Raw genomic sequence first — 11,474 nt, 5'->3', positions numbered from 1 at the left:
CTGCTTTCAGTGCCGAGATGTTATCACTGGCTCGTTGGCCTTCCTTACATTACAAGATCTGACGCCTCAGATCCAGAACGCTTTGTCAGCTCAGCCGCTGCTGCACCCACCTCCATCCATCAGATGGACTGAATCGGGTTTTTTCGCGTGCATGAAAAAAGGGCACCATGAAAAAAGGGCCCGGCTGGATAACGAAATATGATAACAATAAACATTTTTGTTAAACTTGGTTAACGATAAATACCGTTGTAATAACAGAGGGGAAATATTAATGAAAAGATATTAATGTTAAAAAAATAGTTACGTAATTCAACAATACAGCTTAACCCAACCCTACTCTCACACAGAACCCCCCTCTACTGATGCCTAAAACTAACTACTCCCCTGGTGCCGCCTAACCCTAATTACCCCCCCCTGGTTTTGCCTAACCCTAATCACCCTCCAATGGGGCCTAACACTAACCCCCCAATGATGCCTAACCCTAACCAACCCCCTGGTGGCGCCTAACCCTAATTACCCCCGCCCCCGGTGGTGCCTAACCCTAATCACCCCCCAGTGGTGCCTAACCCTAACCCCCCAATGATGCCTAACCCTAACCACCCCCCTGGTGTTGCCTAACCCTAACCCATAACCGCTGCCTGGGTGGTGCCTAACCACTCCCCCTAGTGGTGCCTAACCCTAACCCTTCAATGATGCCTAACCCTAACCCCCCAATAATGCCTAACCCTAACCAACCCCCTGGTGGCGCCTAAACCTAACCCCCCATGTTACCTAAAACAAACCGCTTCCTGGGTGGTGCCTAACCACTCCCCATGGTGGTGCCTAACCCGAAACACTACCTCTGCAGAAACACCCTTTTACACAAAGAAACGATAATATCTTTGATAAAAATACGTACATACCAACAAAATAATGTGACAAAAACTATAACATTGCAAGCTTCTAAAACAACAACATACTTAAAAAACTGTAATGTTGTAATGTTGTTAATGATATTTATCTATGTGTCTATGAGTCTATGGCGGCGCCCTTTTCGTCCACCGTCACCCGGTGCCCTTTTTTCCTGCTACCTTTCTTTCCTGTCTGTGTAATGAGAAGTAATGTCTGTTGAACTCTTAGGGCAGAAGGCTGCATCACATCATGGCCTAGACTAAACATCACTAAGAGAGCAGGGCTACACAACAATTTCTAGAAATGTTTTCTAAAATTCAGAATCTAAAAAACACCAGAAAACTTATGTTAACCATTGCTGCTCCACAAACAGTTCATTATGTTCATTATGTCATGTGCTTATTTTCACTTCAGGGCTTCTGAAAGTGTACATAATTTGTACCATTTGCGATTAAGCTTACAGCCAAAAGTACTTTATTTGACATATTCTGCATATACATCTTATATAACCAAATCACAGCTATGAAAATGTTGACTCTGGGGCCACTGGGGCACAATTAACATGATAAAAGTGAATATTGGCTAGAGTAAGGAGGATGGTAAAAGTTAGGGTATGGGTTAGGCAAGGGTTAGTTTTATTAGTTAGGAGAGTAGATGAAGGCATTAGGAAAGGTGTCCTAAAACTATTTGTCAGAACAAGGTTATGGCTAAGCTTGGGCCTAAGGATGGGGAAATTTGTTACATAGCCACAATACATAACAATAGTCATTGGGTGACTGGGGTCCAAATTTACTAAAGGGGTGGAGCCACAAACAGCCAATCAGATTTATTAGATTGATTTCAGCCATTCTGTTATTGGCAGGGTTCTCAAACTTGACACAGTTGGTCAATGGATGACTGGGATTAATATTCAGGAAACTGGGTGGAGCCTACAACAGCCAATCAAAATTCACCTATTGATTTTCAAGCAAAATATTTACATTGCTGCCATTCTTACTTTCTTAATGGCAGAGGCCTCAAATCTGGTACAGTCAGTCACTGCTTAATTTAAATGGGAAAATGCAACTTATTGATTCCAAGGACCCCAAAGCTCACAAACTTGGCCATTGAGTGACTGTATGTCAAGGTTAGAAACAGTAGGCGGAGCCAAAAACAACTAATTTTTTACATGGGAAAATATAAACTGCAGCCATTCTTACACTATTAATGGCAGGGCTCTCAAACTTGACACAGTTGGTCACTGGGTGACTGGAATTAATATTCAGAAAAGTGGGTGGAGCGTACAACAGCTATTCAAAATTGACCCATTGATTTTCAAGGGGGATATTAAAACTGCTGCTACTCTTACACTGTTAGTGGCAGAGGCCTCAAACTTGCTACAGTTGGCCATTAAGTGACAGGGATCCACAAATAGCCAATCAGATTTATTTGCTGGATAAACTGCTTCCATTCACACAGTTTTGATGCCAGGAATCTGAAAGCTCACAAACTTGGTCATTGAGTGACTGTGTGTCAAGGTTACAAAAAGTGGGTGGAGTAAAAAACAAATTTCACTGTAAAAATATAAACTGCAGGCCTTCTTACACTGTTAATGACAGGGTTCTCAAACTTTGCCCAGATGGTCACTGGGTAACTGAGATTAATATTCAGGGAAGTGGGTGGAGCCTATAATAGCCAATCAAAATTCACCTGTTGATTTTCAAGGGGAATATTTAAACTGCTCCCATTCTTCCACAGTTAATGGCAGAGGCCTCAAACCTGCTACAGTCAGTCATTACGTGACGTGGATTCAAATTCACTACAGGGGCAGATCCCCGCCGCGATCCTGGCTTTTAATCGCCAGTTTTGGGCAGTGTTTACAAACAAAAACCATGGCCGCTAACCAGGAAGTGATACATATATATATACAATACAATAACATTTTTATAGCGCTTTTCTCCCATAAGAATCTCTCAGATTCAGTAGTTGGTAGTAGGATGGAGTATTCACACAACAAACAAAAATTATATTTCTGCAAATGCCAAACTGAACAGATGGGTTTTAAGTCTGGATTCAAACACGTCCAGGGATGGAGCTGTCCTGATCTGCTGAGGTAAGGAGTTCCATAATGTAGGAGCAGCATGACAGGCTCTGGGACCAAAAGTTTCTAATATGTGTGTATGTATGTATGTATGTGTGTGTGTGTGCGTATATATCATGTTACAGTATACTACAAGTTTTTATTAGATAGTGACGTATCTGCACTCCAGTCTGGGAGTAATCACAGTTTCTCAGCATGTAATAGGCAGCAGCTCCCTCCCCCCTCAGCCTCACAAACTGCAATAGACAAGCTGAAACTGAGAGCAGGGATGAATAAACAAAGCACACAGACAGAGCTTGGAGGGGGCGTGCATAACTTGTCCCTATCACAGCAGAGGCAGCTCCTTCCTCCCTGGGTCGACAAAGCTTGACAAAGAAAAGAAGATTAGATATATTACAGAGACAGTTCAACTAGAAAAGGCTGCAGTAATTCAGACCACATTAGAACAGGTATAGGAACTTATAGGATAGAAGAAATAAGGCTGAACATTTTGTTTAAGTGTCATTCAGTTCCCTAAAAAATGTTTTTTTAAACTTTTGGCCTCTGCCACAGTGGATACAACAAACAATAATTTTTCCAAAAATGTATACGACTAATGTTTCTGACCTCTGCTACAGTCCCTGCAACAAAACATAATTTAAAAAAAAATGTACATGCTAGGGGCTGGGAAACCCTGATTGCGTGCACAAGCATGGTGACCGTCTCCACTACACAAATATTCCCCCCAAGAGGACTAACATTTATGCGCTGAAGGTATCAACTAGTAGAAACAATGATTGGCTCACCTGAGGTTATCAGTAAAGCTCTTGTTGTTGTTTGCGGTGTGGTAAATGCAGCGTTTCATTCGTCAGTGTGAATCGGGCCTAACCCTTACACTACCTGATTGACATATACATTGATGTACAAACGCCAGACATTTTAAAGCACTTTATTCCACAAGTTTAGGAATGTACTTTGATTTGTGCCCTTGGAGATTATAACACGTCTTTTTATCTGAAGTCTTCTATTTCATCTGTATGCTTCTCTTCTGCAAACTTCTTTTTTATATACACTTCTATGTTATGACATCATCTTCTTCTGTATACAGGGAGACCCCACCGATGTGAACCACCCGCTGATCCCATTGCATCCCAATGGGGACTCCCCTTGTGCCTCTGTCTTCCCTGGTCCTGCGGTCTTGAAGCTCAGAGTATAGCAGCTGAAAGTTACTCATCTCCCCGCTGGAGTCCAGCACCATGAGACATTCCTCTCTGCTCAAAACTCACTCCAGTCCCTGGCATTTACTCCTGCACGATGCATAATCATTTGCCATGTGGGATGAAATGCAGAGCACTAGAGTAAGCTGTGAGCAGAGAGAAAGGTTGTACAGTGCTGGACTCTGGTGGGGAGATAAATATCTTCTTGCTACACACTGGCGTAGGGCCTGCGGTCGCAGCGGTCACCATGGCGACTGGGCTCACCCTCTTAAGGGGCCTGTGCTGCCCAACATGTGTGTTGAAGACGCTGTTCGCTGTTCTTCCTCCTCCCGATATTTCCTGCCAGAGATCACATGCAGGAGCGCTGGCTGGAAAATGACAGAACTATCTTTACTTGCATGATAAGAAGCAGAGAGGCTCTGTAAGCAGGGTTGCTCAGCAGGACCCCGAATATGAAATTTCCCCAAAAAATTCTGGTGTTTTTTGGGTTTGCCGCATGCGAACTCGAACCCGAATGCTGCAATCCGAGCCAAACCCGAATACGAAGCCTGCCGAATGTGCGCACTCGAATTCGGTCGGATGGAGCTGTGGGTTTGGTTTCGGCTTCCGGATTCGGGGATGACGTGATTGGGCCAATCAGAAGTCCTCCTGCCGAGGACCTGGCAACCAATCAGAGGAGGGGAGCCTGGCCCTCCCCTCCTCTATATAAGGCGTTGGCCATGTTGCGGAGCCACGCACTTGTGTGACTGCTGCTGGTACTGAGAGATTCTCCAGTGCTGTGCTGTGTCTGAGCAAGTGCTTTTCACTGCTAAACCTAGCGTTTTGCTTCCTAAACACCTCCTAAACACATTTAGTGTTGTCTTATATAGTTAGCTAGTATTTTGATTGTTTTTAGTCAGCTAGTGTATAGTGTATACTGTGCTAGGCTAGTGTTAGTCTGTGAGCAGGCTAGGCCTGCTAGCCTAGGTAGCCTTAGCCTACTACTAGCTTAGGTAGGTTAGGGATTCTAGTTAGTTGTGTACTTAGTAGTACTAGTTTAGTTAATTATTACTGCTGTAGTCTGTTACTTTATTAGTTTCAGTACTGTGTTAGTTAGTTACTGACTGTGACAGGTCACCACCAGCATCCGTTGTGAGTGACCTGACCTATGACTGTCTGTCACCTGCCCGAGCCTATTGATTGATTGCGTCTGACCGTGTGTGACTGATTGTTGTAGTTGTCACCGACTGTCTGCCTCACGACTTACTTGTAGCGTAGTACGCTAGGTGTTTCTTAGTTACCTGCGTGTGTGCATACTACTAGTGTCTACTACTATACTACTAGTCTACTAGTACCCGTTCACTTATTTTTTTTCCCTTTTACTGTGTGATTTTATTATCATCTGTAGTGTGTGAAATAAATAAGAGTTACAACACATACAGGCCACCACCAGCATCCGTTGTGAGTGACCTGTGATTGTCTGTCGCCTGCACGAGCCTATTGATTGATTGCATCTGACCGTGTGTGACCGTTTGTAATTGTCACCGACTGTCTGCCGCACGACTTACTTGTAGCGTAGTACGCTAGGTGTTTCTTAGTTACCTGCGTGCGTGCTACTACTAGTGTCTACTACTATACTACTAGTCTACTAGTACCCGTTCACTTATATTTTTTTTTCACTTTTACTGTGTGATTTTATCATCATCCGTAGTGTGTGTAATAAATAAGAGTTACAACACATACAGGCCACCACCAGCATCCGTTGTGAGTGACCTGTGATTGTCTGTCGCCTGCACGAGCCTATTGATTGATTGCATCTGACCGTGTGTGACCGTTTGTAATTGTCACCGACTGTCTGCCGCACGACTTACTTGTAGCGTAGTACGCTAGGTGTTTCTTAGTTACCTGCGTGCGTGCTACTACTAGTGTCTACTACTATACTACTAGTCTACTAGTACCCGTTCACTTATATTTTTTTTTCACTTTTACTGTGTGATTTTATCATCATCCGTAGTGTGTGTAATAAATAAGAGTTACAACACATACAGGCCACCACCAGCATCCGTTGTGAGTGACCTGTGATTGTCTGTCGCCTGCACGAGCCTATTGATTGATTGCATCTGACCGTGTGTGACCGTTTGTAATTGTCACCGACTGTCTGCCGCACGACTTACTTGTAGCGTAGTACGCTAGGTGTTTCTTAGTTACCTGCGTGCGTGCTACTACTAGTGTCTACTACTATACTACTAGTCTACTAGTACCCGTTCACTTATATTTTTTTTTCACTTTTACTGTGTGATTTTATTATCATCTGTAGTGTGTGAAATAAATAAGAGTTACAACACATACAGGCCACCACCAGCATCCGTTGTTGTGAGTGACCTGTGACTGTCTGTCGCCTGCCCGAGCCTATTGATTGATTGCGTCTGACCGTGTGTGACCGATTGTTGTAATTGTCACCGACTGTCTGCTGCACGACTTACTTGTAGCGTAGTACGCTAGGTGTTTCTTAGTTACCTGCGTGCATGTGTACTACTACTAGTGTCTACTACTATACTCCTAGTCTACTAGTACCCGTCCACTTATATTTTTTTTTTCACTTTTACTGTGTGATTTTATTATCATCTGTAGTGTGTGTAATAAATAAGAGTTACAACACATACAGGTCACCACCAGCATCCGTTGTGAGTGACCTGTGACTGTCTGTCGCCTGCCCGAGCCTATTGATTGATTGCGTCTGACCGTGTGTGAGCGAATGTAATTGTCACCGACTATCTGCCGCATGACTTACTTGTAGCGTAGTACGCTAGGTGTTTCTTAGCTACCTGCGTGCGTACTACTACTGCCTACTACTACTACTAGTCACCACCAAGTCACCACCAACACAGACTTTATTAAAGTTTACACCCTTTCTCGCCCTTTTCTACTTATATTTTTTTACTGTATTTGTATAGTGCACAATGACTGGCAGAGGTAGAGGGTGAGGCACCACCAGTAGAGGAAGTGCGATTGCAGGAGCCACTGCCAGGAGCAGCAGGTCTGGGACTGGTCCGCCGCCAGCCACTGACTACAGGGAGCAGAGGCGCAACAGCAGCGTGTTGCGCCCATCTTTGAGACGGGTCGTCGCCCACGGCCCATTGGGGAGAGTCAGGTGCAGGCTGTGGTGGAAATGATGGCGGTGCAGGAAGCCGCCTTTCCAGCCAGGCCTCCAGCACCAGCGAGACTAGTGCCACCAGCACCAGCACTCCTGTCCGCAGCAGCTCTCCACCAGCGCTTGAGGCCATGGTCACGGTGACCCCATCGACCAGCCTGCCCTCAATGAGCACGCTCTTCTCCCCTGAGACTATGACCATGTACAGGGATGTTTTGGAGAAGTACGAGTTGGAGATGATGGGGCCATCCAAGGAGGAGGAGGAGGAGTTTGAGGTGCAGAAGTTTGTTGTTGGCGCTGAGGAGGAGGGCCGTGATGCAGGGGATGTTGGGGTAGAGGAGTTGGTTGAGTCGGGCTCACAGGATTTGTTTGGGGTTGATGATGATGACTTGATAGATGCTCCCTATGTGCCACCAGTACCACCAGCACAGTTGGTTGAAGGCAGCTCGTCATCGGAGGAGGAGGCGTCTCTGGCGCAGAGGCGCGGCAGCAGCAATTCGGCCAGCACAGGGCGTGGAAGGCAGGAGCCACAGCCTGCTGCTTCAGTCACTACCACCACCCGCAGCAAACCTCTAACTACAACCAAAAAGGCACAATCCTCCAAGGGCACCCAAAAACCCCAGCCCTCAAGCTCAAAAAGCAGGTTGAAGTCCCCAGTCTGGCGGTACTTCACTAAGTGCCCAGTGGACCCGACCCGTGCAATTTGCAACAGTTGCAATCTCAGTCTCAGCAGAGGTCGCGATATCCACAAATTGAGTACCTCATGCCTGCAGACCCACTTACAGAGCAGACATTTTGAGGACTTTAATGAGTTGGAGAAGCTTATGCAAAGTGGTGCAGGCAGTGGTCAGAGCCAGACAGCCACTGCACAGATTTCAGCAGCAGCAGCCGACCCTCCTGCCCATCCAACAGAAGCAGCAGCAGCCCCTCCTGCCCATCCAGCAGCAGCAGCATCAGGAGCACAGCAGCAACTCACTCCCCCCCCCCCCGGGCAGCCAGCCACTCATCAGCTCCCTCCACAGTGGCCTCCTCATCCTCCCGTGCAGGCAAACGCCACCAGACCCTGCTCAGCGAAGCATTCCCCGGTGTGACCAAGGTGCTGCCTCCCGCCCACAGGCGCATCCGTTTGCTGAACGGGTTGCTTGCCCGGGCCATGTGCTCCCAGCTCCTGCCATATTCCTTTGTGCAGGAGGGGAGTGACATCAGAGCGCTGCTGCAGGTTGTGATCCCGGAGTGGCAAGTCCCCAGCCACCACTTTTTCTCCCGCAGGGCGATCCCAGCACTGCACCGCTCTGCCATGGAGAACGTGGGCCGCGCGCTGGATCACGCTGTCAGTGCGCGGATCCACATAACCATGGATTCCTGGAGCAGCCGGTTTGGGACAGAGCGCTATCTGTCCTTTACGGCCCACTGGGTCAGCCTGGTGGAAAGGCTGAGCGAGGAAGCAGCAGGTCCATCCTCGGGCGCAGCAGCACCAGTTGCCCACTACGTGGTGCCACCGCACAGGGTCAGGGGAGAAGCAGCAGCTCCCACCACTAAGCGATCCCGTCTCTCCAGCAGCGTGAAGGCCCGCCACTGCCAAGCGCTGCTGGAGATGAAAAGCCTGGGGAAAAACTCCTTGACGGCATCCAACGTGTTCCGGTACCTCAGGGAGCAGGAGAGGACGTGGCTGACCCCCAGAGGCCTCACTGTGAGATTGGTGGTGTCCGACAATGCCGCCAACCTGCTGTCTGCCATCAGCAGTGGAGACTTGCTCCACGTCCCTTGCTTGGCCCACGTCCTGAACCTGGTGGTGCAAAAGTTCATGCACACCTACCTGGGGATGGAGGAGCTGTTAGAAGCGGCGTGGAAAATTGTGCGCACTTTCCGCCGCTCAGCAGCTGCCGCAGCAAAACTGGCAGACATCCAGCAGCAGGAGGGCCTGCCACGACACCGCCTCATCATAGATGTGCCAACTCGCTGGAACTCCACCCTGGCGATGTTGGAGCAGCTGGTTGAGCAGAGGAGGGCTGTCAACCGGTACATCTATGATGCCACTGTCGCCGGCACCGGCAGCAGAAGGAGCACCACACTCCAGCTCCTCACCAACGCGCAATGGGGGCAGATGCAGCAGGCCTGCTTGGTGTTGGCTCCCTTCCTGCAGGGAACCAACCTGGTGAGTAAACAACGGGCATCCCTCAGCCAGTGGGTGCCCTTTGTTTGTCTGCTGGACAGGGCACTTGGCGATTTGGTGGATTTGGGAGAGGAGGCCCTGAAGCAGCTGGAACAGCAGCCGCCTGCGCAGTCCACTGCTCTGCAGGTATTTGAGTCCCTGGAGGAGGAGGAGTTGGAGGTACTGGACGTTGCTGCTGGGGGGGAACATCGGAGCGCAGCAGCAGTGGTGCAAGGGTGGAGAGAGGAGGAAGAGTCTCAGGGGCAAGAGGAGGAGGAGGAGGAGGACGCTGACCCTGATGTCTCTGTTAGACGGTCCACCCTGTTCCCCATGGCAGCGCACATGCTGTGCTGCCTGAGCACAGACCCCAGGGTCAAGCAGATGCAAGCGAGGGAGGACGCCTGCATCAGCATGATCCTGGACCCACGGCTGAGGGGGAGGTGGGATCAGTTTCTGCCTGCCAGAGACCGTGAGCAGCAAGCAAGGGAGTTGCAGGAGATCCATGTTCGGCGACTGGAGGAAGCCTTCCCCCCGCCTTCCACTTCCTCTGTCCCTGTCCAGCAGCCAGCAGCACAGCAGCAGGTGCCTGCGGCCAGCAGCAGCATCAGGCGCCCAGGAGACCTGCTGTCATTGACGCAGGCGTTCTACATGAAGGTACAGCAGCCGAGAGAGGAGGTGCGGGCAGCAGCCACCTTCAGTGAGAGTCACAGCCAGCGCATGATCCAGATGGTGGCCGACTACATGGGGTCCTTCAGTGGGCTTGACACCGGCAGCAAAGAGCCTGTGGACCCCATGGAGTACTGGGTAGAGCGCTTGCACATCTGGAGGGAGCTTACGCAGTACGCCCTGAAGGTATTGTCTTGCCCCCCTTCCAGCGTGCTGTCTGAGAGGTGCTTCAGTGCGGCCGGTGGCATGGTCACCGAGAAACGCTCTCGTCTGTCCACAGAGGGCATGGACAGACTGATATTTTTGAAGATTAACCAGGCCTGGATCAAAGGCACGTTCCTGGCATCTGTTGTCGGCGAAAGGAGGACATGAGGTGCCTGCCTGGGAATTACAATACATTGCCTGCTGCCTGCCATACGTGACTCCTCCTCCTCCTCCTGCTGGCCTGCTGCATTGATTTACCTATGAATTTATTTATGTATTTATTGTATTTCTACCTGACTCCTGCTGCTGCTGGCCTGCTGCATTGATTTGCCTATGAATTTATTTATGTATTTATTGTATTTCTACCTGACTCCTGCTGCTGCTGCTGCTGGCCTGCTGCATTGATTTACCTATGAATTTATTTATGTATTTATTGTATTTTTACCTGACTCCTGCTGCTGCTGGCCTGCTGCATTGATTTACCTATGAATTTATTTATGTATTTATTGTATTTCTACCTGACTCCTGCTGCTGCTGCTGGCCTGCTGCATTGATTTACCTATGAATTTATTTATGTATTTATTGTATTTCTACCTGACTCCTCCTGCTGCTGCTGGCCTGCTGCATTGATTTACCTATACATTTATTTATGTATTTATTGTATTTCTACCGGACTCCTCCTTCTGCTGCTGGCCTGCTGCATTGATTTACCTATGAATTTATTTATGTATTTATTGTATTTCTACCTGACTCCTGCTGCTGCTGGCCTGCTGCATTGATTTACCTATGAATTTATTTATGTATTTATTGTATTTCTACTGGACTCCTCCTGCTGCTGCTGGCCTGCTGCATTGATTTACCTATGAATTTATTTATGTATTTATTGTATTTATAAAGCGGCAACATATTACACCGCGCTCATTTTCATCCTGCTGCTGTCAGTGGTCCCACCGCCAGGGTCCACACTATGCATTGCCTGCTGCCAGTGCCACACGTCACTCCTCCTCCTCCTCCTGCTGCTGTTGTATTTATCCTGCTGCTATCAGTGGTCCCACCGCCAGGGTCCACACTATGCATTGCCTGCTGCCAGTGCCACACGTCACTCCTCCTCCTACTGCTGCTGTTGTATTTATCCTGCTGCTGTCAGTGGTCCCA

The sequence above is a fragment of the Hyperolius riggenbachi genome, chromosome 7 (genome assembly GCF_040937935.1).
Source record: "Hyperolius riggenbachi isolate aHypRig1 chromosome 7, aHypRig1.pri, whole genome shotgun sequence".
Classification (NCBI taxonomy): Eukaryota; Metazoa; Chordata; class Amphibia; order Anura; family Hyperoliidae; genus Hyperolius; species Hyperolius riggenbachi.
The sequence above is the reverse complement of the archived record's forward strand: the minus strand, read 5'-3'. Positions refer to the sequence as shown.